A 6,472-nucleotide genomic window follows, 5' to 3' on the forward strand; every position below is an offset into this window, starting at 1 on the left:
CTCAGCTCGTTTCTGGTCTGACAACGCCAACCCGAAAAGTCAAGTGAAGTCCCTGCACTCGCCTGGCTTTTCATTCACATGTTCAACACAATGGAATTTAAATGGGGGCTTCGAACATTCAAATCGATTGAATATATGGTCAAATGTCTCTTGATAATTTAGACAAAGTGGAAGTAAAAACACATTGGCTTTAATTGAACCGTATTTGTGCTGTTTGTGTAACAGAAGCATGTGCTGTGTGTTGTGTACATGGGACTAAGGAATGCAAAGTTGGAAGAAATCTCTCAAATACTTTTGTTCCAACTAGACAAATCTGCAAATTTCACAAATTGTTCCAGTGAAGTGCTGTGATTCCTGAAGAATGCTTGGGACTCAACTGGAATAGCCAAACAACTATCTATGTATATCACAGGTGTCAAAGTCAAGCCCCGGCGGCCAAATGTGGACCTCCACATCATTTTATTTGGCACGCGAAAGCAAATGAAGCATGTCAAGTGACATGATGCTGTCACGTCCGCTCGAGGAGTGGTGACAATACTCGAGGCACGACGGAAGGTAGTAAGGATCGGATCCGAAATACACGGTGGAGACAGTGATTCCAATAAAGTCTTTACTGAGATACATCAAACATAACAGAAAGTCAAGAACAAGGAAGGAGGGAAACGGCAAACAGACCGCCAGAACCGGCCACCAGAACCGCTGGGCGATGAGCTGGATCTAAAGAGTTTGATGGTTCTCTTTATTTGTAAGTAGGTTCGTTGTCAGATCTCCCAGGCAGGTGACGCGCAGAGCTTGATCGTGGCGTGGAGTTGAGCAAGTCGTGCCGTGATGTCCGTCCGACGCCCGGCGTCAGCTGGGCGTGAGTCTGAGCTGATTCTGCCCCGTGGTTCGCCCAATCTCTCTGTCCCGCGACAGCTTCTTTTATACAATTTGCAAGCGTGTGCTATGCGTCAGGGTGATACGCACATCAAGGAGATCAAGGAATTGAAAGACATGAAAGTGTTGAAAGGCGCACTTCAAAATCATACACTCGTGTGACGCAACAGGGCTCCCCTCCTGGATCCGAAGTCGGTGAAAACGATGAAGGAAAAAGAAATAAAAACAAAAGTAATTCTGCGACATGGTGAGGCCAGGCAAGATGACGGTCACCGGGCATGGCAGGCGTCGGTGAGGTGGTTTCCGAGGAGGTTTCGTGGTGCCTGAAGTCGTTGTCCTGGAGCACGGCAAAGAGTGCCCTACGACTGCCAGTTTGAGTCGATCGATGGAAACTTTCCTCGCGGCCGTCGAGTCGATGCCGGAAGGTCTTCTCACCGTGAGTTGTTCGGCTGGGATCGGTCAAATCGGAAAATCGATGAGGGATTGTGAGGACGAAGGTGCGTGGGGTTGGTCATGCTGCCGGGCACGGACAGGCGGGTCATCGGCGACGGTGGCGTTGATCGCGCTGCCATGGCGCTCTGCAGGACGCTGAGGAAGAACGCTGACGTCGGCGGCCGTGTCGGCTATGAAGCGTCTTCCCGAAGTCCGATCGTGGACATAAGCGATGTCCGACGATGTCCGATCGTGGACATAAGCGATGTCCGACGATGTGCGATCGTGGACATATACGATGCAGCTAGTTGCAGAGTCGCCAGGCGAATTGGACGATGTCGGCCATCAGGGTGCGGCAGGTTTCACGGTGGGGTCGGGGCGCCCACGGGTGGTGGCGGCCCATCGGGAGCTCGGCTTGAGGGGTCTTGCTGTGAAGATGCCGGGTTCACGGGCGGCTGGGAAATCTGGATCTTTCCATTTGGAGAGTTGATTGGGCTGAGGAGGAGGGAAAAAATCCTCCTGGCTGGCTCGCCAATTCTCTTTATTTGTAAGTAGGTTCGTTGTCAGATCTCCCAGGCAGGTGACGCGCAGAGCTTGATCGTGGCGTGGAGTTGAGCAAGTCGTGCCGTGATGTCCGTCCGACGCCCGGCGTTAGCCGGGCGTGAGTCTGAGCTGATTCTGCCCCGTGGTTCGCCCAATCTCTCTGTCCCGCGACAGCTTCTTTTATACAATTTGCAAGCGTGTGCTATGCGTCAGGGTGATACGCACATCAAGGAGATCAAGGAATTGAAAGTCATGAAAGTGTTGAAAGGCGCACTTCAAAATCATACACTCGTGTGACGCAACAGATCTTCCTGTTGACCCCCGGGTGACAGGCGACCCTGGAGGTGTGTCCCCAGAGTAGCACCTCCGTGCGTAAGGCGGGGGGAACGAACAGGCGATCCACCGGGCAACCCTTGGGGCTAGGGTTACCCCCCAGAGCCTCCTGGACTTTCCTCTCAACCTCCCACCGCAGGGCGCCCAGGATGTGTCGCGCCGGCAGGATGTTGACCTCCTCCTTCTCTGATGACCTCCTCCTTCTCTGCCGGCTCGTGGATGCGAAATAGGGCGTCAGGCTTGGTGTTCTGCGACCCTAGGCAGTAGGTGAGAGTAAAGTTGAATCGCGTGAGGAACACCGCCCATCGGGCCTGCCACGAGTTGAGTCTCTTGGCGGACCAAATGGCGGCCAGGTTTTTGTGGTCTGTGAATACAGTGACTGAGTGTTTGGCCCCCTCAAGCCAGTGTCTCCATTCCTGTAGCGCCAGGATGACCCACGTCATAGTTGGCCTCTGCGGGGCTGAGCCGGCGGGAGAAGAAGGCGCATGGGTGGAGCTTCTGGTCGATCGGGGAGCGCTGTGATAGGACAGTCCCCACTCCGGACCCAGATGCGTCGACCTCGACCGCGAACGCGAGGTCCGGGTCAGGGTGACGCAAGACCGGAGGCTTAACGCCCTCTCTGCGTCAGGTGTCCACTTGAATGGGACCGTGGGGGATGTGAGGTTAGTGAGGGGGAGTGCCTTCTGACTATAACCGCGAACAAAGCGGCGGTAGAAATTGGCAAACCCCAAGAATCGCTGGAGTTGTTTGCGCGTCTTTGGGGTTGGCCATTCCACCACCGCTTTGGTTTTGGCGGGATCGGCCCGGAGCTGCCCCTGCGCCACGACGAACCCTATAAAAAGACAGAGAGCGGACGTGGAACTCGCACTTCTCTGCCTTTACGTAGAGCTGGTTTTGCAAGAGCCGCGCCAGGACCTGTCGGACGTGCTGCCGGTGTTCTGTAGATTTGGAGAAAATGAGGATGTCATCTAAGTAAACAAATACAAAGACGTTGAGAAAGTCCCTGAGCACATCGTCAATGAGGTTTTAGAATACGGCGGGCGCGTTGGTGAGTCCGAACGGCATCACCAGGTATTCAAAATGCCACAAGGGAGTTTTGAATGCGGTTTCCCTCTCTGATGCGGACCAGATGATAAGCACTTCGTAAATCCAATTTGGTAAAAATGGTCGCCGATTGAAGAGGCGCAAAGGCTGAATCCATGAGGGGGAGAGGGTATTTGTTGCGGACGGTGATGTTATTCAGACCCCGATAGTTGACACACGTACGCAGGGATCTGTATTTCTTTTTGATAAAGAAGAACCCTGTGCCGAGCGGGGAACGCGAAGGTCGAATAAGAAGAGTCTATGTAGGTGCTCAGGGCTTCTTGTTCCGGGTGTGAAATGTGGTAGAGTCTGGAATCCGGTAGTGGGGCCCCTGGCTGCAGTTCAATCGCGCAGTCATACGGTCGGTAAGGCGGCAGGGATTGCGCGTTGTCCCTGCTGAACACCTCCCGCAGGTCATGGTAACAACGTGGCACGCCGGCGAGACAAATCTCTTTGGGCGGGCCACCGCGGGAGGGGTCTTGCCCTGCCGTGGCCGACCGTAGGCAATGGGCATAGCAGTAGGTGCTCCAACCCTGTATGGTGGGACCCTCCCAAGAGATGGAAGGGTCAAGGGAGGCCTAGTATGAGTGGCGCATTGCGGGAGGGCATTACAAGGAATTGGCGGTGTTCAACATGGTTACCCGATAACCTGAGTTTAAGTGGTGTGGTGATACGGGTAACCTTGGCCAGTAGTCGACCATCGAGGTCGAGAATCTCCTTGGGGGTCGGGAGAACCTCTAAGTCACAGCCCAATGATTCGGCCAGTTGGGGATCGATGAAGCACCCATCTGCCCCCGAGTCCACTAGCCGTCCAACTCCAATCGCGTAACGGGCGCCGTGCCGGCTGCCTCCAGAGGTCCCTCTGCCTCGACTTCAGTGACCGGGTGGTGGAAGACTTGTCGCAGCTTGGCCACGAAGTCCGGGTACGAACGACAAAGTTCAGGTCGGGACTCACGGACGGCCAGCACCCAGGTTTCTGCCTGAGCCGTGAGCAGGCTGGTGATGAAGGCTACCTTGGCCTCACCGCTAACGTAGGCGGAGGGTTGTTGGTCGAACACGAGCGAGCACTGCATCAGAAACTGAGCGCCTGCGTAGCGGGAGTGGTGAAGTAAGGGTAACTCGCACCTACTCACAGGAGGGGAGGAAGGGGCCGTAAGGGAGGCGAGTTGTGTCTCAACTTCCTGTAAGTATTGAGCCAGTGTGGACACTGTTTGGCGCACCTCCGCGACCGCTTGAGGCAGCTGGCCCCGAACGCTCCGGCTGATGGGAAAGGGCGGCTAAGAATTTGTCTCCACCGGCGAGATCCATGGTTGGTCGGTGTATTATGTCACGTCCGCTCGAGGAGTGGTGACAATACTAGAGGGACGACGGAAGGTAGTAAGGATTGGATCCGAAATACACGGTGGAGATAGTGATTCCAATAGTCTTTACTGAGACACATCAAACATAACAGAAAGTCAAGAACAAGGAAGGAGGGCAACGGCAAACAGACCTGCGTGCAGAAGGGTGACGGTGGACTTCCAGGAATACACCGACAACGACAGAACGGTAAGTGAGGCTTTTATAGCCAGAAGGCACAATTAAGGAAATGGGGAACAGGTGTGTGAGTCAGGTGAGCCGGGAGGGGAGGGGCCCACTCAAGGAGCAGAGGAGGAAGAGACAGGAGGGGAGGGGCTCGCTCCTGGCGACGACGAGGATGTGACAGATGCCCCCTAAAGCCCGAACAAAAATTTCAAAATGTTGTATATAAACCACAATAACATTCATTATTCTTGACTTCAGATTTGAAAACTAGTCATTCATTCATTTGTTGTGCGATGAACCATTCTAATGGTTTCCCCAAATTTATAACGGCCCCCGAGAGGAAACCGTAAGTACATTGTGGCCCGCAGCAAAAAAAATATGAGTTTGACACCTCTGCCGTACATGAAGGAAGGACTTCAGTAACTTACTTACACGTCTCCTTCATACACATTGTTCAGCTCAAGCAATTATGTTACTAAATACAGTGATACCACGGCTTACGAACGCTTTAGCTCACAAACTTTTCACTTTACGAACATAAAATTTGTGAGAATATAATCTTGGCATACGAACTAGTTTTTGGCGGATGAACCAAACCACACAGCACCACGCTGGCTGGCGGACTAGTTTTCGGCGGATGAACACCAAACCCCACGGTCGAACAGTGCCACGGTGGCTGGCGGACTAGTTTTCCACACTCCCTTTGAGTGCAGATGTGGTTTGCTATCAAGTGGATACTTTTTCTTTTTTGGGACCGAAAAAGACCCCACCACAGGCCAGTGTTCAGCCGAAGAGGACACAAAAGAAAATTACGGTCGAGCAGATCATCGAAAACCACAAATGAGGTGTGCGTTTGTGTGACTTAGCGTCCCAGTACCAGTATGCTAAGTCGACCATTGCAACATGTGGCTAAGGGTGTTTGTGTTGTCTAAGCAACGGCCTCAGGCAATAGAAGAGGTTGAAAAACTTCTGTTGATAGGGATTCACCAAAAGCAGCTCGCAGGGGACCGTGTGAGTGAGGGTATTATTGCCGAGAAAGCACAGCAACTTCACTCGGATATCATCAAGAGGCAACTACATCGACCATCACAAAGGTAAATAAATCGACTTTATTATACTGTACTGTTTATTTCTTTAATTACAATGCAATAGCACATTTATTATAAATAAAATCTTATTCTTTTCCTTTCGTCTTTTCCCTTCAGGGGTCCCCACAGCGAATCCATGTCCTCCATCTATCCCGGTTGTGTGCATCCTCTTCTCTCACACCAGCTACCTTCATGTCCTCTTTGACCACATCCATAAACCTTCTCTTCGGTCTTCCTCTCAGTCTCCTGCCTGAAAGTTCAAGGCTCAGCATCCTTCTCCCGATATAAACCTCAACATCTTCAGCTCTGCTACCTCCAGCTCTGTTTCCTGTCTTTTCTTCAGTGGCACTGTCTCCAGTCCAAACATCATGGCTGGTCTCAACACTGTTTTATACAATGTTCCTTTCATCCTAGCTAAAAGCCTTCTATCACACATCACACCTGACATTTTTCTCCATTATTTATTATACATAAAATAAGATATTTTGTGTAGTTTTAAGGCTTATTTAGTATGTAATTGTGTTTTATGGACACCTGGGAACCAATTATTCTTGTTTTTAATGGTTTCTTATGGGAAATAAATGTTTGGCAGA

The sequence above is a fragment of the Hippocampus bargibanti genome, linkage group LG05 (genome assembly GCF_051943395.1).
Source record: "Hippocampus bargibanti isolate YZ-2025 linkage group LG05, ASM5194339v1, whole genome shotgun sequence".
Taxonomy (NCBI): domain Eukaryota; kingdom Metazoa; phylum Chordata; class Actinopteri; order Syngnathiformes; family Syngnathidae; genus Hippocampus; species Hippocampus bargibanti.